At 43.8% G+C, this 22,455-nt stretch overlaps 1 protein-coding gene across 12 annotated transcripts in view; it reads right to left on the minus strand.

The window, feature by feature from the left end:
* Window positions 1-22,213, minus strand: part of MAP4K4 (mitogen-activated protein kinase kinase kinase kinase 4) — a 166,586-nt gene extending 144,373 nt beyond the window's left edge. For 8 of the 12 annotated variants that reach the window (XM_042040228.1, XM_042040237.1, XM_042040211.1 and 5 more), the window contains exon 1: window positions 22,100-22,213. The gene's annotated coding sequence lies outside the window, so the exon portion shown is untranslated. The remainder of the gene's footprint in view (window positions 1-22,099) is intronic. The other 4 variants (XM_042040292.1, XM_042040276.1, XM_042040285.1 and 1 more) reach the window with 1 other exon arrangement.
* Window positions 22,214-22,455: the final 242 nt, after the last annotated feature.

The raw sequence follows: 22,455 nt of genomic DNA on the forward strand, positions 1-22,455 counted from the left end.
ATTTTAAGAGCAGTGACCCAGATCTTTGTTTTGTCAGCAAATGACTTGTGTAACAGAGATGAATTGACAAGGAACCAGCATTGGGCAACACCAAGGTGCTGACGAGCATCGGCCCAGGCAGGTGATGGACAAAGACAGCACCAACAGGCTCTCCCACCTGAGCTTCAGCTTTCAAACCTGCAGTCAGCCAGAGGGTCATCCATGGCTAACACAAGGCCTGACACACATCAACGCTCATCAGCTACATGACCGTGACCCTGTGACCCATATCCATGCTGAGAGCAGCTTTCCATGGCTGTCCATAGTAGCAGAACCCCCTCAAAACACATCTGTTCTCAGAGTAAGGAGCGGGGTGAGTTGCAGCCCTTCAGCAGAAGTTGCACTAGTGCTGTGCACACAGCAAACACATCCTCTCCCCAGCCATACACAACACAACATCCCTGATGTCTCCTGAAAAATGAGGATATGCCCGATACCTGTCTCTGCATAAGGCAAGGGGTAAGAGGGAAATGGCCAAGCCTGTACCCAGAGGTGAGCTGCTCGCTCAGCTGCAGTCTGGGGGTCCAAGTCACTCCATCCACACTCATTGCTGGAAAAAGCTGCAGAGACTGGGGAGATACAGCCTTGACAAGCATCCCTAGACACTCACCTGATCTTTAACACACTTTTTATTACTGGTGATTAACAGGCAACCAAGCACTTGGCAAATCTGGAGGGGAGAGACTTCATGGAGGCCCTGAGGCTGAGGGAAAAGGAGGGTTGCTAGCAGGCAGCTGGAGAAGACCAAGCTACTCAGGTGGCTTGTATTATATTTCTTGTCTAGGAAGGTCTTTTTATTTAGCTGTCTCCAGCATTTCTTACATACCTATAACCTTATGGAAAACAGACTGAAGAAAGATTAATGTCTCAAGTATTAAATATTCTGAAGAATGGAAAATGCGAACTGAGAGACCAAGAAAATACCAGTAGGGGAGGGGGGAAAAAATTAAGTCACAGAAGACCTCTCCGGAAAGGGTCTCTCAAAAGACCAACAGCTGCAGATCTGGTCAAAATAAGGAGAAATGGGGAAAAACTGCCAAACACCAGCCTGCACCCCTAGCTGGGTGAAAGAATTTAACAGTCCTGCTTTCCACAGGAATGTACTCATTACTCACAACAAAATTTCACAATTGCTCACACAGAATCGGTGCTTTTCCCTTAAAAAAACCTTTGCTCTTGCTAGAAAATACATCTGTACCATAAACAAGCAAATCAAGTTCTTGCTGGAGTGGATTTATTTCTTTTTCTTATCCTCTGCAGTTCAGAGTCTGCAGGCCCCAAGCACATGAGTGATAAAGCAGCCGCAAGAATAGGCTGCCTGAAACAGCTACAAGCAACTGCTCAAGGCTGGGTTGGATTTTTTCCCCTTGACCTCCCTCCTCTCCATTCAGTGCTTTTGAGAACACCACTGCACTGGCTGATATAAATTACACAGGGACATAATGCAGGTGCATCTGCTCAGCAGAAATCACCTGTGCCCATGGCTGCCTGACACGACAAGTTTATCCAAAAGCTGGGAATGCAATGCAGGGGCAGGTGAAGAGTCTGGGCTTTGCCCAGCTGGGAGTGAGGGGAAGAAAGCAAACAGGCACAGAGGCCAGTGGCACCTACATACTTAGAGCACACAGATGGGCAAGTATGCTTCAAATATAACTCAACAGGAGAGGAAGATCCAGACTCCTGCTCTAGAATGCAAAGGGAGAATTAACCTCTCTCCAGCTCAAAAAAACCCAATCAAACCAAACCAAACCCCCTAAATATTTTCTGACAAAATAAAATATTTTTTTAAAAAATAGGAGGAGCAAATACGTCCCCACCACTCCTCTCTCCCCATCCCACCATGCCTGGAAGCACTGGCTGCTAACAATCCTACAGCAAACTGCTGCCAACAGCAGAAAAAGAAAGGGTCCATTACAAGGAAATACATATGTTTGCACTTTTAATAATCGGTTTTTTAATACAGTATAGGAAATAGCAATAAAACCAACCTTATAATAATACAACAAAGTTAATCAAATATTTCTGAAGCAATAAATTTCAGGACCAGAGCTTTCTGGACCTCCCAGAGTTGAAGACATAGTCTTATGGCCAGCTTCACAGAGATCACTATGCCCATCACCAGGATGTGGCTACAAACGTTTATACCCAAATTCTCATTTCATGATGAAAAAGGATCACGATGAAAAAAAAGACGTCAGAATCCTGCAGGCTTAAAAAATCAAAAGTAATTAAAACCACACAGAATTCACGTCTACTAGAGATTTATCAAATATTTAATACAGAAAACCCCGAAGCGTATTGCTGTCAACTGAGCTTGAGAGAAATGTGTTCCTTTCCCAACATACAGCTTAATCCATTCCCAGGATGCATTTCTTTACTCAGTAATTTCAGTTTAAACAGAAATGAACTGTGCATGTATATTTTAGCTGAATTACTGCCTTTCTTTAAACAGACTCTGGGTAAAAGGGGCATTAACCCCCTCTCCCTCCTGTGTGCTCAGTGCCGCTTATCAGCAAGATGAAGTAGTATCCTTCCAAAGCGTGCCCTTTAATCCTTCTGGTGCCTAAATGTGAAGCCCCACCAGTGCAATGCCCCCAGAGTGGGACATGTGTGGCATGTCCACGCGGCTCTAATATTCAATCAATTCCAGCACAGAGAGCATGAAACACAGCCAGTTCAGCAGAGCAGTTCAGCAGAGCAGGACTAACAAGATCCGTGTCTGAGGGCAAGAGCCAAACACTTCAAGGGGTGAAGTTGGAAATATGCTGCAATTTAAACTCTTCCCAAGAACCTAAGCTGCCTTCAGCAATTCATGTATAGGATGGGAACAGGACCAGATCACAGCAAGGAAAAATTGATTCCCAAGTACTACAGCACCTACATTATTAGAGAATTTGCCATATAGGAGCAATTAACAATAAGAGTCCTCTGCCTACCCAGTACATTACAGAGGTCAGCACCAAGCCCATCTGCAATGACTACTTGCTTTTTTTCAACCAGTAAAAACTTCAAGAAACACAGTGCCCTAAAGTAACCATATAGAAGCCTGTATTTTCCCTTACTGCCTTTTCAGCCTGCTGGTACCACACACACCCCATCTGAACAGTCTTCCCCTGGAGCCAGTGCAGCTCCTCAGTAAATGAATCTTTGTCCAGATGGTGATCTCAGCAGAAACTCCTCTAAGTACCTCCTAATACCTAAAAAAACAGACTTGGCTCAATCCTGCCACAACTGTCACCTCCATGGAGATCAAGGCGGGGGGGGGGGGGCGGGGGGGAGTGGCAGAGAGGAGGGAATCTTAAAAAATAGATGCAATTATGGTTTTCCTGGGGAAAAAAGGCTATGTGAGTACATTCAAAACCGCAGATATCCAAGTGAGAGAGTTTTGATCTTTATAATTTGTTGCCTGCTGCTACCAGAGGGACCACTGCATTACTACCCAGCACCTGAAAGACCGAATCTGGGATACAGCGCCAATCAGCATGTGCAAGGCCGGAGACAAGACATACAGCAGTGTCTTCATCCCTCACTGCTTACTGTATGGCACAAGGCCCTAGACACCCTTACACACTCCTCAATTCAGCCATGAGGTGAAAAAAATCCGAATAGATAATTTACTTCATCTGGTAAACCTGGCAGGCTGGGAAACTGAGTATAATAAGCCTGCTGTGTGTCCCTGCTCTCCGATCCACTCCACACCCAGGAAGGACAGGAAAAGTAGTTCCTGGGCAGCAGAGTCGGAATCAAAGCAAAGGGGTGGACGGATCCCAAGGGGAGAGCATCGCTCCTGTGCACGGAGCAGATCGCCCCAAACACATCTGGGGAGGAGAAGCACAACCAGCAAGGAAAACTGTGACTAAGCTCCAGGCTCCAAAGGCAGTAACTCCACATTTAAAGCTTCCCCCATCAAATGCTATTATCATCTAGACAAATTAAATGAACCATTTCTTAAGGCCATGATGCCCACACAGTCTCAGGGGGACAATCGCACAGGCTAACCCACAGAGCCAGAGACAGAATGTGGTGATGGTCCACGTGGAAGCTTCAAGACAAGATAATGAAGGCAGACCCAGAGAGACAACCTGCTCTCCTCCCTCAATTCCCCCACTTCCTCTTTAACAGTTGCCTAGCACCTATTGTCTTATACACTGCCATTCAGCATTTACAGAGCCACTAGGTACCTCCTTAAACCTAGAGGACCAAGACACAAAAGTTCATGTATACTACCTGTCCTACAGTGAACTGTGCTGAGCGTCTAAAAGTCACATTACTTTTTGAAAAGGCAGAAGTGTTGCAATAAAGAAGTCAAAGCAGGATGTCTGGGAGTGATGGTGCTCTCCCAGATGGCAGTGCTGGTAACTTACGTTGCAGAAGGAGAAAATTTTAGAAAAGGTTGTTAAAATTTTGTTGCAACAAAATTTAAATCAGTCTTTCTTCTTTCATGTTTCTGATAGTGTGTCTTTTACCTGCCACACCCAATCTCAAAATAAGTATCAGCTAAACCACAGTTTACCCAGCTCAACACTGCATTTTCCTCTCCTGAATAAAATTAACAGCCACCTCCAGTTTAAAAAGAGATTTCTTAAACTAACAGCTGCATCAGAACCAGCACTGAAATGCCTTGAGAGTTTCTGCCTAAGCCCACACTTTGAAAAGTCATGATGGAGTTCATTTTCATAAAGCTGAAGAGAGAAGAAAGTGAAATGTTTTGCTAAAATTTGTTCTGCGTAAGTATAAGAAAGGTCCCCTCTGGAAATGCTTTTTGCAAAATCATAGAGAGAGAGTATGAAGCCATTCTCCTTGGTAAAGAACAAACTGATTTTCAGAGGCAGTGTTTTAGGCTTAAAGGAGCAGTTCAGAGATAAGATAGCACTTTAATTTTGTTTTTTACAGTAAGAGTCTATAAGACACATGTCCTAAACATGTATCCACACATTGGTTAAAGCCTTTGCTTTGTTTCCACGCTGCACCAACACTTGCATGGAGTAGCTTCATTTAAAAAATAAAAAAACAAAATCAAAACAAAACAAAAATTCTAACAAAGTCCACTTGACAATTCAGTAGAAGGCTGTATTTTAGCAATGACTGCAAGTAGAGAAGAATAGAATCAGCTACTGGCCAGCCCACAGGTGGGCTGCACCTGGATTAAACACAGGTCAGAATATGATAGCAAGCCTTGTAGTCAAGGAGAGGTGCCTGCCTCAGGATGAGCTGAAACCCGTACTTGAATTGGCACCAATCACAAGCTGCAATTCCTTTTTAAAATGAATTTGAAGCAGACTTCACATATTTTACCATCACAGGCACAGAGCGCAGGCTGGGGTTTGATCCTGCACTTTTTAGGCAGGACGGTGATGCCTGTCCTCAGAGCACTGCACCATCACACCTCTCCCCTGTTTGGCACCCTTTCATCCTTCCCACACCAGAAGCCGGCCGTGCCCCATTTCTTCCCTCCTCCCCACCAAGAGAGAAACAAAGGGTGGCAGTCTCTAATGGCTCGAGACCAAGGGATCTGGGGCTTGGTTTATTACATGCTTAACAGAGCACTGAATTACTGGTGGTTATTGCCTAGTTTAACTGCTTTCCTTAAAAGAGAAATATGAGCAAACAAGCATGTGTCATGAAAAAGCCCCTGTTCAGACAGGAGCTGACAAGAGAAAAAGCATCCAGGGTTTATGACTGATTATTACTAGTTTTGCATTCAGGCACCAGCTGAAGTTACAGCAAAGACTAATGCAAAGAAATCCCCACCTTGTCCACCACCTCCTTAAGGGGCTTGTCTAGCCCTGGATTTACCTCCTGAGGTTAGCACACATTAAGTACCCAAGGCTTTAAACTGTACCAACTTAGCATGTGTCAAGGCCAGCATGCCTTGTCTAGACAAAGACTTTCAATGCTCTTTAGTCAGCATATCCAAATCTCACATCTTCAATCCCAGTGGAGAGAGAAGCCCTGAGAGAGAGCAAAACATCCCCTCAGAGCTCCTCTGACTGCTGGGGAACACCCGAACTTCAGAAAATGGCACCACCCTTTTCTCTGAAAGACCAGGGTAAAAAAAATACCCCACTGGAGCAGAAGACAGACCTACAAGCAGGGGTAACCTGAATCTTGGGCACACATCTTCCCAATGACCAATAATGAGAGGGTTTAACTGAAAAGCAGGCGGGAGGAGAAGAGCAAACAGGCTCTCTCATTCCCATCTACCTAGTCATCTATTTTTTCATGAAACTTGTAAGGATTTCAGACCCACAACCCAGATCAAAACACAGCTCAAGTCAGCCCCGAGGCTGAAAAAGTGTTGAGGACAGAATGAAATGGAAAAAGCTTCATTTCTTCAGAAATCCAGGGTAAAAAGAGACCACAAAAAAAAAAAAAAAGATCCAGAGAAGGTACAGAATGCATGTGGAGTAACACATCAACATAAAAACAAATATACCTCATTCATCTCAGCAGAACTACAGCCAATAGACCAGAGGTCATGTGGATTTAACCATATCCTTTCTATTTGTTAGTTACTTTTAGACAAAAAAAAAAGTCTCAGAAAAGCCTAGAGGAAGAAATGCAAAAGATGATGAGTATAGAGTTTAGAGGAAGGGAGAACAGCAGGAGGAATTCACCCACATCAGATGAGTCTGAGGGAAGACAGCAAGGACAAAACAAACCACAGAAAGGGAGAGAAACCTGGCACCGCTAAGAAGGAGGGCAAAATTACAAAATTCATTATACAAGAAAAAATTAAAGAATAAGTCAAAGAATTTAAGGACCTGAGGCACTTCCGAAAAGTGTTATTTCTAGAAAGAATACTTCTTTCTCTCAAGTCTGACAAGTGAACATGGTCTCAAACCAAAAATGTGCCAGCCTTTGCCCACATGGCTCTAACCACAAGCTCCAGAGCCAGTCTGACACTCAGTTTAGTTCCTCTGACATCAGCAGACAGGGTCTGTTCCTGGAGAGTCAAAGTACTTCTATCTTTACAAAAAAAAATCTAAGCTAAACCAATATACACCTCAACTCTGCAGAATGATTGCTTCTGTCATGCTCTTATTCCACTATACTTCTTCATCTCTCTTTATCTCTCAAATGACATTTACATCTCTTAAATTATGAGCATACAGGCGGTTTCATAAGCTGTTAAGGTTTGCATTTCTGCTGGCCTGAGACAGAAAAGACATTCAAAACATTTCCCTCAAAACACCGAAACCATGAAATCCCATATTTGTTGAAGAGAAGTTTGGCTTGGGTGCTCACAAGACTTTCTGCCGTCATGCAGAACCGTTCCCGAAACGAGGTGGTTTTGCTGACAGCTGTGATTCAGACGCAAGTCCCTAGTCATTTCAGCATGTTGTTTTTATCATCTTTCAAAGCTGTCCATAGGCGCTATTAAAAGAAACCCACAGAATCCAGCACAGCAGAGGCAAACTCAATTTCTGCCTTGCAAAGAAACTCAGGACTGAGCATATTTGGAACAACCCTGTCCTTGTCTTGGGAAGAGCAGCATCTCAAGGTCAGGTTACAAACACATCTCTCTGGGAAACACTCTGTACTGCTGCTGGGTGCACTATCTGCATAAGAGAAAAAGGAATGGCCTTTGAATACGGACAAGCTATTAAAATTTTACTAGGTGAAATGTTTACTGAAATAAATCTAGTCTTTTCCACTCTTGGTTATTATCATAACACATATGGTAACTGACACACAATTAATGGTGCTTTAAACCAAGAACTCTTGCAAAGAAAACACAACCCAAACTTTTCAGCTAACCTTGACAAAAAGACAGGTTTTGGTAAAGTTCAGCAAGGCTTTGTGATATTCCCAGTTTATTGGGCACCTGTCACTCTCACAAATAAGCACCATCTCCAAGCAGAGGAGGTGAGAAAAGGCACTGCCAAGTCAGTAGCATCCACCATCACTGACAAAGACCCACAAGCAGTCAAGGCTCAGCAGACACAACTACCACCCCAGAGGTACCATATAACCCACACCCTCCTCCGTGGGTTTTCATCTACATGTGCCATTTCACAACAGCCAACAGCTGAGACAACAGCACCCACAAAAATAATTCTTAAAGAAAGAAATGGATTTGGGATTCTTCCCTTAAGAAGAATCTCCTCCTAAGCATAGCAATCCTACAGGGCAAACAGATTTAAGCAGTAACAAAACACTTTAATACCCAAGTCCACTGGCTTTGTTTCCAAACTCACAAGGATCTACAAACCACTTTGATGCCATCTTTACAGATTTGAAATGCTGTTCACATTTCCTTTTCCCATCTTCTCCTATCTGAGTTACAGAGAAAGATTAAAACCCACATTATGGTGCTTCTGGGTCAACAGATTCTCCAGCAAGCCCAGGTATCTCCAAGACCCAGTGCTTTCAGCACAGCTCTGGATCATGTAAGCCAGCAGGATCCCTCTCCCTCTGGGAATAAAGTAACCAGATACCACCCAAGATGTTCCATCTGTCTACCTAACCTTCCCTTCTCCTTTCTGCAATAGGAAATCCTTCTGGTAGGGAGCACAAAATAAAACCTTCCCCTTTCCCATACAGCCCAATGCAACCACAGCATATGTATACAAAACACACCTTCTTACAACACCAGCATGCACTTGATGACAGACTGTTTAGCAAAGAGCTTAGAGATGCAGAGCAGCAGCAGATGAGGACACTCCAAAGCCAGCCCTGATCACAGCAAGGACTTGATCTGTGACCAAAGTGGCAGTGTCAATAACAGTGGTTTGGTTGCCCATTTCTCTCATCCTTTTCCAAAGCCCAGCACAAGCATTGCCACAACACTTGGTCCATGAGGAGGCACCTCCAAACTCAGCAATTAGCCCAAAAGAAGTCTTCTCAATAATGAATATATCTTTATTCCTGAAGAAGAAATTAGAGCCATTTCCATTACCTCAGAGGAAACCTAAGGAAAGGTAGCATTACTCAGAACGGATTTAGTGCCTCAAGCCATTCAGAAGACCATAAAGCCACTGACATACAAGACAAGCAACTCATTCACAAGGGCTCTTTGATCTTAAATACAAATAAAATTAGGTCAATATTAAAGATTTTCATTCCCTGCCGTATAAGATTATAAGGCTAAGAAAAGCTTTTCCCATTCCTTCTTTTAACACTCAAGTTATTTAGCAAGTAACATTTCTTTCACATGACTTGAAACATTTTCCCCACATTTACTTGTCATCACCCCAGAACTTAACTCTTGGTGAAAACACACAGGGGGAGCTGCATAGAGTGTTCTCCATAGTCCCCAAGAACAGTCAGCTCAGAGAATTTCAGTGTGTTCCACATGGGGGAAAAGAAGAGCAAGGAGCACTTTTCACAACACTCGGATTAAAAACAAAAAAGAAAAAAAAAAAGAAAGAAAGATTTTTCATTTATTTGTTATTCAAAGCATTCCAGTGATTTGTAAGAGATGAAGATGAAGAAAAAGGCTGCACTGTCACTATTAATAGGCTGACATTCTTTGTCCCCCACAAGACCACACCAGAAACACAGGCGAAGGCGACAAGTTAAGGGAGCCCGGAGTCACGCCAGCTCTGCCAAACCCCAACTCTGCGGCACAGGGACTCCTCCAAACAGACCCCAGGACAAGCTCTCACATCCCAGACTCCCCCATAGTTCTCAATGATGCACCTTTTGTTCCTTCTGCAACAGTACATCATTAACTTCATCTGCTGAAATAGCAGCAGTTGACAGGATAATCTAAGGATATAGCATCACCTTCCATATTCGATTTAACATGCTTAGCTGTGTTAAGGTACCTTTAAAGTTTTATTTATTTGCTTTCTAAATCAACCAAGAGCTCACATATGCAGCAGAAGGCCCCTGAAGCTATCACTGTAATGTGATATCTGCTCATAAACGTCAATATACCAATTTTAAAGGTATTAAAGCTGCTGTTTAGTCATGGTAAAATAACCTAATACCTTCCTCACCTCACACTTAAATGTGAGCAATTCAGTTCATGCCTTTCTGCAAGACAGTTAAGCAAAAACCTCACCAACTGCAGGACGACACATAATTCCACCACAAATACAAGTAAAACAAGCAGGGGTACCATGAGACTTGCTCCATGAGATCCACCCACCTAGTCACCTAAGGAGAGATTTTAAGAGACCACAGGGTCAGCATGCAAAGTCTTCCTTCTCTTTGGCATGGCTAAGCATGAAAACTGATCCCAGCTAGTTCTAAGGCAAAAGAAGGGATCTCTTTTCATTAAAGCACATACCTACTCTATGTTCAGAGGTTTAGACTGTACCTGTCTCGTATTTCCTCAGTGGCAGAGAATAAATTACATCAGTTCCCCACTGTACTTCCCTCCCACCTCCTCACCTTGAAGTAAAGCACAGTGGATAACCTGAGTACCAGCACGAGAGTTCCACTTCCTTCTGCATTTATACAGGAGATTACCAGGCAACTGAAAGTTCAGTTTAACAAATGGTGTGGAATCTGAAACTTCAAGTACTTCAGGAATGTCTGCTGTAGCTGCTGAAGGAATATCCAGGATATTGTCTTAAGAAAACCCAAGCGTTAATTAGAGAAAAGATGCTTGGATTTACAACAGGCTGAGATTTAAACACAAGATTCACAACCAGACTGAATCCTACTAGCTGAAGAAGTAATACAGGTGGGAAAACAACAATACAGGTGGGAAAAATAAATTTAAAAAAATCCAAGCACGTTTGATGGGAAAGGATACCTTGCAGAGAAGCACACATTTGAAATAAAGTCTGAATGTCAGGCACTTAATTACAACCCTTATCAACATCATGAAAAACCTAAAGTGCCTCTATAATTCTCACCTGACAAACAGTAACCTAGATTAAATGCGTTCTCTATAGATGTATAATCTACCTGAACAGGAAAGACCCCAGCACTTACTGCAGAGCCACAGAGAGGAGACACAAGGCACTGACCACTTTTTCACACTGATAGGTTTATTTCTGCAAAACTTCTGAGGGATCTGCTTGACAAAAACTGTATCATATAAGTTCCAATACTTCATATAAGAGTGCAGAGAATCCTAACTGAGAGCAAGCACATTCACCTCTTGGTATATGCAAAAACAAGTCACTTACTTATGACATTTTTTAGAGAAAATTGGTGTTTCCCTTCCATGATGAGCTAGTGGGGTTTTACACATCACTCACTTCATACATTCACTTACAAAGGCATCTTCACTCCTACTATATATACCACAAAGAACACAGACAGCAGGAGCTGTCACATGCATGGTACAGAGTGGGGTCACCCTGTCCAATCTTAGACATTCAGAAGAAATAAAACTGAGACATTCATCTGAAGTTCCCATTTTAAGTAACAGACAAAGACTCAGGTAAAGAGCAATTTATCTCATCCTATGGTAGTTACCTCCAGAGGCCATTCCCCTGTCCTATTTCTCTCCACTGAGTCCAAGAGCACACACAGCTCAGATTAGACAGCAAAAGGACAGTAAGCAGCCCACCTACTTAAGCACCTTCAAAGATACCATCCAAGCCCACTGCACAGAAACAAGCTGTAAATTACTAAGCATCTGTATGTAAAAGCAGCTGTCACTACAAAATGCATTTTTCACCCATCAGGCCACCATAACATAACTGAAGATACACAGCACTATCAGATTTTTGGGAAGCACAAAAGAAATTTAATTAGGGCTTCCAGTCAGCAAATACCTCATCATTATTTGCAAACTCTGCTGCACCAGTTCTCCCAAGAATTATTTTGATTATTGCAGTAGCATATGGTAGTGGACTACAGCTAAGGATTCACCAGCATATTGATCTTCTTTATGTACCCCTGTCTGTAGGGGTTTATAACTCAGTTACAAGCGTTCCCTCCTGACAACAGCCCTGTAAGACAGGTACAGCTGTGCTTCCTTTTAGGTTTTCTACTGATTTTCCCTTGCAAATCACAAAAACAAAGAAAAATAATGAACCAAAATAATATTGGGGGGGTCCCTGTGATGCCTTTTCCTGGTCTTAAAATCAAGAGTCATACACTGTTAGAAGGGGAAAAGGGATTTTACCTTGGTATTTATTTTAAGGATGCTTAGGAGCACACGTCCAGGTCATATGCATCGAAATGCGCCCCCGACAAATATTCCCCAAAAGATCAGGTATAACATTATAGGCTTTACTAATTAGCATATCTATCAAAGATTCCCCAATGAGAGGCTCAAGTGAGCCCCCCTCCCCAAGTAACCTTCCCCTGGATGGTTCTATCTTGGTTTACAGAATGTGTTCTGCAGAGGACCTTGGGGTCTGGGGCACAATGATCCCTAACTACGAAGCTTCTAAAATGTTTAGTCTCTTACCTTGACAAACAAGTCGAAGAATGTAGGGAAAAAGCATTAGGAATACAGAAGTTGTAAAAAAGGTATAACAGGGGTATGAAAGAAAAGGCAAAAAATCTTCATGGCATCACCTGACTCTAAGATACATAAACCCAAGCAGGGCACAGAATACTTTACAATAACACATTAAGACCCATAGGCCTCAAGCTTTTCTTTTCTGCATTTGAAAACAAAACAACCCAATACCATTAGACAGCTCAAAGTTTAGGGAGCAAGTTTTGAGACAGGTTTATTTTGTTTTGATCTTAGAGTTTAAATTAGAATCATGAACTCTTGCCCACTGTCATCCCCTACAGCTACTCTCTCAAAATCCTGGGAAGAAGCTCTTGAAATCACCAGTTTAACTGAAATTGTCGTATTTTTAAGACTTCAAGTAATTTTTAACAGTGCCAAATACAAAAATCTCAGAGTGCATCATCTTTGAGGTAAACCAGCAAGAGTAAACTATCGCCTTGGTAGTCCTCAGGAAGTTAATAAAACAGATTTGATGCAAATCAATTATTTTGAGCTGCTGTCATTCTTTTACCTAAATAACACTCTTCCATTTCACCTTTGTCCTCTGGTGAAGTTGCCAGGTGCAGGAACTACAGCCAACAAGCCCATACCATAGACTGATACAACATAAGAAGACAGTAACCCAAATACATACACATAAAACCAGCACAACTTTCAGAGCCCTAAAATATCCAGTGACGCTAAGGGGAACTCCAAGGACAGACATACTGAAAAGAAAAGCCATTTTTGGGGATAATACATCACAGAGTGAGTAGCCAAAGACAAAGCAGAGGGGTGTTATGGATGGACATGTGGACCTGCATTTCCATGTACAGAGTGGCACTAGAAGGAAAACCTTTGGAAGCAGATACAGAGTGGAGCAGCACCATGCCTCCAAAGCTGCAAATTTTCGGTGCCCAGAGGGATCTTTTAGGACTTTCTCAGCCAGGGTGGTGAGAAGAGCACTAAGCAAGTGGACCTCACCAGCAGCCCCAGAGCCAGGGAGCTATTGGGGTGCCCAGGGCACACAGGGGCAGGGGAGGAAGCAGACAAACATCCACGGCACACCACCTACAGCCCCAGAAGCCACATCCTGACCACAGCCCACAGCAGACCTTCTCCAGGGGTAGTGCTACCTTGCTCTGGGAAGCGAGTGGCTACAGTTCATGTGGCTCCTTCAGCCACAGGTACAAAGCCATGAGTCACTGCAATCCCTGCACAGAGAGCAACTGTTATCAAAGCGCCACAGGACAGCTCCAAAGGGAGGTGACAGAGACATACCAGATAAGCCCTACAATACCAGTATAACTGCATCCATGGTAGGAGTTTTACCGTGCTAGCTGTTTTATTGCTAGACAGGCCAATTAGGACCTGTTGGCACTTGCAGCGTCCTGTTTGTACAGTGATAATGACAGCCACAGTGCCAGAGCAACCCAGGGAAGCGCAGCTCTGGTGGGAAATAAGCATTTTGCCACGAGTGCAAAACAATCTCCCTCAAAAGACATCCCTTACTCTGGCACATAGTCACAATGGCTAGGCGAGCTAAGGGAGGCCTCCTCAGCCTGGGCCAAGATAAAATCAGCACAAAAACCTGTGTCAATGAATATTCCCCTGGTGTGTATAAGTCCAAAGCCTGGCTGGCTAGTGAACAGCAATGGGTAAAAGCTAATCTCTTTCATAATAGATATATTTTTAATATAAATTACATGTGCTAATATGTTTCTACTAACAACTAAGGTGCCCCTTACTTTTTCTTATATTACGCATTTCCCTGACTCCACACTACTTTTTATTTCCCATAACTATGAACAGTCCTCTAATTCATTCTCTACATTTAAGCCATGTTCTCCTCCTTCATCTTCTGATTTCCTCTGTAAATTCACCTTCAGTAGACTGCTTCTCTCTGAACTGTCTCACTATCGCTTCCTAACTACAAATCCTGCCATAGATTTCACCCTTCACTTGCAACTATGACGCAAGGTGTAGCAGGAGGCCACAGGAGAACCTTTGGGAGATGTCAACACCCTTCATGCCCACACAGTTGAGCTGCACAGGGCATTAGAGACAGGACTTAGTTGCACCAATTTCTAAGTAAAATGGAGAAAAGCCTACTCCATTCCTACCTTTATCCAATCCCTATGTGCCTCAAAAGTGCAAATCCTCTGAAAGGGTGAGCACCTCCACTCCCCAGTCTCTGTGATTTCATCCTTCTTTAGTGGTGCTTTTCACAGATTTCCCAATCAGCAGCAAATTAAAACCAACACCACTGAGGTCAAATTGTAATTATTCATTACATTCAGAACAGCAGATTTCACTCTGCTGCAGGACAGCAAAGCCTGGGAGAGCAAGGGAGTGCTTTGCCGGCAATACTATCAAGCCTTCAGTCTGTATTTGCTTCTCTTTCAAAAAGCTGCTCTGTCATTTTTTCTAACACCAAAATAGATACCACACGAGTTAGGACTACAGGGCTCCGTGGCCACCTCGGAGGAGATACATCGAGCCCTGCTCAGGACATGACAGGGGACCAGGAATAAGGCTTAGGTAGAGGTACTATGAGCTTCACAACAGCATATTGGCCATTGAGCAGCACTCCACAGCTTGTAATCAATGGCATATTCTTTGTGCCTCTATGAAAGTGTTTCACAACACATCCAAGGCAGAAAATACCCTTTGGAAATAAATAATACTGAGATGCAATGTCAAAATCCCCAAGCCCTCTACAAACAAAGCTGCCTCAAGGTTCTGTACCGCTGTGGGTTTTTTCCTCCTTCTTCCCATAGTTGTCTGATTTTAGAGCCAACAGTATCTTTTCTTGAGCCTGTGCTAACCTGAGAAATAATCAGGGACCCATAACGTTACAAACATAAAGTATTAGATAAGAGAACTCTTGTGCAAAGCTATGAGATCCCCTCCCAAATCCACCTCTCGTTCAAGCAAGCTGAATTCTTTCCACCGCTTTCTGTGGGCTGAGACCTAAAATAACGACGCAGATAAGGATCTTACTGTAACTTTGACTACAGTCAAGCTCACATTGTGCAAGTCAATGCTATTGAGCTTAAATATCAACGTCAAAGCCTGGTGGAGCCAGAGTGTACAGGCAGAAATGTAAAATGGAAAAAACAAAAATACCACTTTCCTCCAAGGAAAACATGTCTCAGGAAGGTAGGTATACAACGTACCAGGCTAAAATCACTCTTGCAACAGCAAGTACCACTTAAAAAGAAGATGACTAGAACATAATGTGTATATACAAACACGTGCTAGACCACATGAGAAAAGTTAGCTAGCATTCTAGTCCAAAAACATATACTAAAAAATGTATATGCTGAAGGCAAGGAAATGCAAAGGGTGAGCACCTCTTGTAATGCTGCATTGCCTTTGGGGACATTCCTCTGCATCATTCCCTTGGGTGGGAGATGCAGATCTGCCATCATCATGATGCCTTGATGAGGCTACCTAAAAACAGAGGCTAGACAAAATTAAGAAAATAAGAGCGGGTATATTTATTGAAGGGCCTTCAGGTACACTTTGAGCACTCAGAGCCCCAGGGGCTACAACCAAACCAAACGACCGGGTCACAGGTTTCCATACTTTTATAAGTTTGGTCCATTTGCACATCAGCGGTCAATTCTCCAATTACAGCTTCAGATAATGAAGTCATTTACCCCAAGTGTGCTCCCCCCATAAACCACTGTTCTTCACATTTCTCGGGGCTTAAGACAGTAAGGTATCCTTGAGTTTCAGGCCTAGAGAGGATTTGTTTTGTCTGACCAAAACGAGAGAACAGTAGCTAACAGGCTATATGGAGTTTTAGACTTACACACTAAAGCATTGCAGAATTACAAATATATGAAAAATATAAAAGCTAATATCCTAAGGCATCAATAACAGAGACCAAAAGAAGGATTTTTGCACACTATCAGGCCAAGGCTCTGGTGCTGGGAAGTTGACAACATGTCACCAAACTACATGACATTACCAGAAGAACAAAAACAAAATAAGGAAAGGAAGGTGTACATTCCTGGTTTTCTCCTTTCTTCACTATCCCAAAACTACTAAAAACCCCTACTCCAGGCCTTACAGATAAAGCTCACCTTCCTCATGCCTGGTGCAAGAAGAGACCTTGATAGGGAAAACCTTCCACCTAAAAAAGCCCAGGGAAACAACCCCTACCACTGCTAAGGGGGAGAGAGCCCACACAGGAGAAAAGCAAGGAGAGAGTACCAGATGATTTCAACTGAAATTTTATCCACACCAGTTGAAGTATCTTCCCGTAGAAAGCTTAAAAAAAATTTGTAGGAGTCAGCACAAAACTCTGGGCTGGATCTTGTTACATCCATCACCTCAAAGCCCTGCACACACCCAAGTCCTCTTCTAATTAGTTCAGAATAAGGAGTCCCTGCCCCAGGAGTTTGCAAAAGCCCCACATTTTGCAAACAGGCAGATGGACTGGGGGAGGAAGAACAAGAGGGACATGTGGTTACCCACAACTGGCACATTGCTTTCTTTTCTCTTTTTCTTTAATAAAAATAAATATCAGTAATCCCCACTGGCCACCTGCCTAGCTTTTGTATATTTAATTAAGAAGGATTTGGGTGATGGAGAACTGGTAAAAAGTTCAGCCAATTTAGGGGAGGACAGGAGAGTAAACATCCAGCTGCAGGACCCCAAAAAAGTGCCAATATTCCAGCTGCTGCCTGGTCCTCCACGATTTCTAAAACAGCAAGGTCTCACTTTGCAACACAATCCACAAAAAAACACAGGAGGAAGGGAAGAAGTGCAATTCATACTTAAGAGAGCTGGTCTGGACCAGTTCCTGAAAGCCAGTGACCTCACTGATCCCCAGTACAGTTTGTCTTTATAGTGATAAGACTGGAATTGTATTCATGTTTAACAAAATCATTTGAATCCACAATGATGTCCCTTTAGCAGTGAGAGAAACAAAGGGGAGAGGGAGGGGAAAAAAAACCCTTAACTGAGTTACTAGAGAATACCAAGAACTGTCCTATCTTCCTACCCCCCAACAGAGTCACCTTGTAAGACAGAAAGTCCATTAACACAAAAATAGGGTATCCTTAGTGTGAGAAAACATTTAGCCAAGTTTTAATTTACTTTCAAATCAGCATTTAAACGATCACATCTTACATCACTTCCTTTTACGAGCCAGCAGTTAGACAATACACATCATTTACATGCAGTTTTGGAAGGCTGCAACATAGATCAACAAAAGAAGCCTTCACTAGGAATTAACTATTACAATGCTCTTAGAAAGTCACTCCAGCCGGCGTTGAGGGCAATTAGGAGTATCATCCCTAATTCTCATCTTTCTGGTGCACTCCTGTTATGCCTCAGAACTCCCACAAATATATCCTTCCACCCAAGTCATTGCTGCCACAAGAGAATTAAGATGTGCTGTGAGATACAACAGCACACTCACAATGGTTATTTTAAAGTGTTAGATGTCTTTAAAAACAGACACACACACAAGAAAAGAGAAAGTGACTGAGCAAATTAACATAGCTCAAAAATTACAAAGTTTTATGCCTCTATGAATGATCAGATGATAGAGATTTTAAAATCTCGAAAGTATTAACCAATTGCCAGGTCACAGGTAATTTTTGCATTAAAAAAACCCCAAAATACCAAAACCCAGAAGGGAAGCAAACATCCACCAGGCTTTGGATGGTGTAGATATTTAAGCTCAATAGCAATGACTTGCAAAAAAGATAAAAAATTTTATCTTGAGACAAATTTCAGGAGTGTTCTCATTTTGGTGCAAGCCAAACTTCATATTAAGCTTACTGCTGGATGTGAAAAACTAAAATCTAACCGCAGCAATGCAAAAAATGCTTCTCCCACTACTTGTTAAAGATCAAAAAAAGCCCTTAAGGCAACTTGGTGAGCTGGCTACAAGTTCCAGTTACACGGAAGCGGGACTCGGCTAAGGAAGGAAGGAAGGAAGGAAGGACATGGGCAGCATATCCACGCTGCATCCCAGCCGCACCACAAGCCAGCAGCAAGCACAGAAAGCAAAAGCGCAGGCTAACACCAGGATCCGTGCCGGTTCCCGCGCGGCTGCCCCGCCTGACGGGGGCACAGCGGCGCTGGCAGCGGGCCGGGGGCGGCCCGAGGCTCCCCGCCCGCCGCGGGCCCAGGCGCGGCCCGGGCCGGCCCGCACACGCCGCTCGGCTCCCGGCAGCTGACACCGACCTACTCAAGGGAAATTTCTCCCTCCCAACTCCAGCACTGCCGTGGGACTCCTTAAAAGTGTTGGAACGACCGACCCAGAGGGTTCTGCGCCCGGTCTTCCCCGGCTCTGCTCGGAGGGAACGCTGCCGGCTGTACTTGGTAGCGTTTAACCCTTTGCTTTCTCATTAATCTAAGCGGTGCAACTTCCACGCCATCGTTCTCGGGTTTCGAACGAACTACGAAAGGGAAAACCACTCTCATTCCCCAGGATTTCCGAGGAGCAGCAGAGAAGCGCTGCTTGGCCCCAGGACGAATGAGCCAAACCCCGTCACCCCTTCCCCTGTGCTGGGCAAAGGCTTCCCCAAAACATCCCTTTCTTTTAGCTACCCAGGGCTGGGGAACCTCTTTTTTTTTTTTTTTTTTTTTTTTTTTTTTTTTAAATCAATTCACCACTGTGTAACAAGCTGCTCATGACAGACAAGGTTCCTTCACACAGGAGAGGTGTAAGCAAGGTTATGAAAATGAAACTCATATAAACTCTACAAACTTAAGAATCATAGAATCACAGAACTGTTTGGGTTGGAAGTGATCTTAAAGATCATCTAGTTCCAACCCCTTTGTCACAGGCAGAGACCCCTTCCACTAGACCAGGTTGCACAAAGCCCCATCCAACCCAGCCTTGAACACTTTCAGGGATGGGGCATCCACAAGTTCTCTGGGCAACTTGTCCCTGTGCCTCACCACCCTCACAGTAAAGGATTTTTTCCCCAATGTCTAATCTAAACCTATTCTCAGTTTACTGTGCATAAAACTTTAGTATTTTTAACACCTCACCACTGAAGTCCCAGGCCCACAGTAACACTCCACCTAAGCCAACCCATTTAATGCATAAAATGCAGGAGTAACTCCACTTGCATTTAGGTACCAAACATCCAAGGGCTGCCCTCACATTTCATACATATATAAACATCTATACACCTACATATAGCTAAATAAATAGCTAAGGTAGAACTAGCTACAGAAATATCACTAGCCAGATAGATGAGCTATTTCCAGCTAGCTCAGCTAAGGCAAAGAGGAGAGAAACAGGACTATTTTCTGCTTTTCAACAGGTTGGCGCAGTCCCCTTCCCACCGCTGCTGGAAAGCAAACTCCCCAGGCAGGCAAACGACCTTCGGCATCATCGGCGGGTGTATGAGCTAGACAAAGAGATAACGTCATGCCCTCTCCCGCTCCCTCCGTGTCCTCCCCGCAGTGGCAGGTAGCCAGCCAATCCCGCTCCCGGGTGACATCATCGCTGATGCCTGTACACGAATGTGGAAGTACATCAAACTACATCGCGGAGCTCGGCTCCTCAAAAGCAACCTCCACCCCACCCCCAGCCCCTTGGGATGACAGACCGCTTGGAAGGGAAATAAAACCATCCAGGAAGAGGGATTTCAAGAAGCGGTTGCTGGGTAGGAGGAAAGCGGAAGGCAACAAGCAAGCACACCGTAAACACATTTTTCCCTCGGTTATGCCGTTCCTATGAAAGCCCTCGAAACATACACATACAGTCTCATCTTTGGGTGTCCCTGGAACATTTTTCCTAGCAAAAAAAAAGTGGCCAAGAAAAGTTAAATACTATTTCAACAACTTTTTTTTTTTTTTTTACATAACTTCATTATTTTAAAAAGAAAGATGCTTATCACAGCAAGGAAGTTTTTTGGTTTGGTATTATTTGTTTACATACAGCCCTATTAGGTGTCTGCATTATCAGTGTATGTACACAAATGTGGGTAAATGCCTAAGAAGAAGCAGTGCCAACCCAAACTTAAACACCTGTCAATCCATTACTGTCTAGCAGACTCTACAGCAAGCAAGGACACTGCCTGTTGCTCCCCGTTATCACAGACACCGGTGTCTTTAGACATCCAGTGTTTGTTCAGCTCTTCCAAGACAATAAATGCATGTGCTCAGTTTCATTTCTAATACTAAATATTCTAGGAGAGCTCTACCTTAGTTAAGGAAAACAAAATTTTAAATTTCTGTTGTCAAGACTGTTAAACTACGGAGAACTTTCTCATTAACTCAAAAGCATTAACAAGTACACTGGGAAACAATGCACTAAATTGCAATAATTAACAGGAGAGTTTCAAGTCACACATTCACACCCGATTAATTTTTTTTTTAATGATGATGCAGATGATGCAAGCTCTGGGAGCAAATGGATTACAGAAAAAAATTGTGTCCTTTCAAATGGCAGCAAAAAATTAAATGGTCGAGGTTGTGTCAAAGTGCAGCTTTTTACTCATCCTCCCCCTCTCCTGTGGCTTTTTGAGAGCCTTTTTTCCAGTTTTATACCAACAGCAGCAGCCTGGCTATTCCAGCTCAAGTCTTAAAAAGCAACTCATACACTGCACAGGCAGACTAAATCTCCATCAGGAAGGCTGAGGTTCACGCCCTCAAAACAAACTGACATGTGTTTCATTTGCAGAAGAGGCACCAAAGCGCTTTATTTAGTTACTGGAGCTGCAAGCAGCAGTATCTTGCCATCAGGGAAACTCACCAATTACACTCCCTTGTTTATAAGCAAAAAGAAAAACAAAACAAAACAACAACAAAAAGCAACCAAAAAACCAAACAAGCAGCTAAGCATCTTCATCTCTCTCCTTCTCCCTCCAAACACATCTTGCATTTCTACAGTTTAAGGCTAGAGCCTTCAGTCTTTAGCCAAGTATTAAGTCTGTGCGAATAATTTGTCATCCTGGTACCTAGCACTCACTGCAAAGTCATGCAATCTCAAGATTTGTTTGTTCCACGGACTGCATACTAAAGGGGAAAAAAACAAACAAAAAAAAAAGTAGGCTAGTTTCACACCCACATGGGCACTCTCTGATTTCTATTTTTTAAAGTCATACACTTGTCAAACAGGTTATTCTGGGAATTCTGATTTTCAAAAAATAAGCTTCTCTGCTTCGGTCACTTATTGTTGTCACTCTGCACCCCTCTTCTCTGCACAGCCCATCAGATGCACTCGCCCCCAACCCCGTAGCTTCAACACTCTGAAGGTTTTCCAACAAGGAAACCGGGTGACAATTTTAATTAAGGCCAATGTCTTTGTCTGAAGTCACTGCAGCAGCAACTTCCATAAGGATTTCTAGCAGCAAAGCTGAATAAGCCTGTGGACGTATTTGTATAACCCAGCCAGACTCTGACAGCGTCCACTTGGTTTGGTCATTTCTCTGGAGAGAGCACAGAGAGGAGTAAGAAGAACAATAAAGGCACATTTGATCATTTCAGGATGGGTACTTGGGAAAGTAATTTGCACCCATCTGAAAAAGCAGAAGCCAAGAGGCTGACAAACTTGACAAGGCCAGTAACAATGACAAGGGCAACACTTCTACCACCCCTCACTGTTCCGGTTGCCAGTGCGGGTGGCTCGCCTTCAGCCGTGTGCTCAGCCCGCCGCAGGCACCGGTTACCCTCTGGAAAATCGGCAACAATAAAAGGAGAAGAAATTCTGACACAAACCTTGTAGACTTGCCCGTACGTGCCATTGCCAACCACTTCCACCAGTTCAAAAATCCCAGCGGGGTCCTAGGGGGAGGAAGGGGCAGAGGGGGCGGGGGAGGAAAGGGGAGAAGAGAAGCGGGGTTACATTTTTGTCAGGCGATGCCTGCTGGCAGAGCCCAGCCAGCGAACCCGGCTGCTGGCGGCGTGCAGCTGTTGCGCCCTGTTTTTCCACGCACATGCCAATACATGCAAACAAAGGAAAAGCAGCCCAGGGCCGCGGTCCCCCCGCCCGCCCCCGCGGGAAGGCTCCCCTCACGCGGCCGCGGCCCGCCGCGCCCCGGCACCGGCCCCGGGCCCGGCCGCTCCCACCCCGC

The sequence above is a fragment of the Corvus kubaryi genome, unplaced genomic scaffold (assembly GCF_017639235.1).
Source record: "Corvus kubaryi isolate FWS band 111438036 unplaced genomic scaffold, C.kubaryi_AGA036_p1.0 133, whole genome shotgun sequence".
Taxonomy (NCBI): Eukaryota; Metazoa; Chordata; class Aves; order Passeriformes; family Corvidae; genus Corvus; species Corvus kubaryi.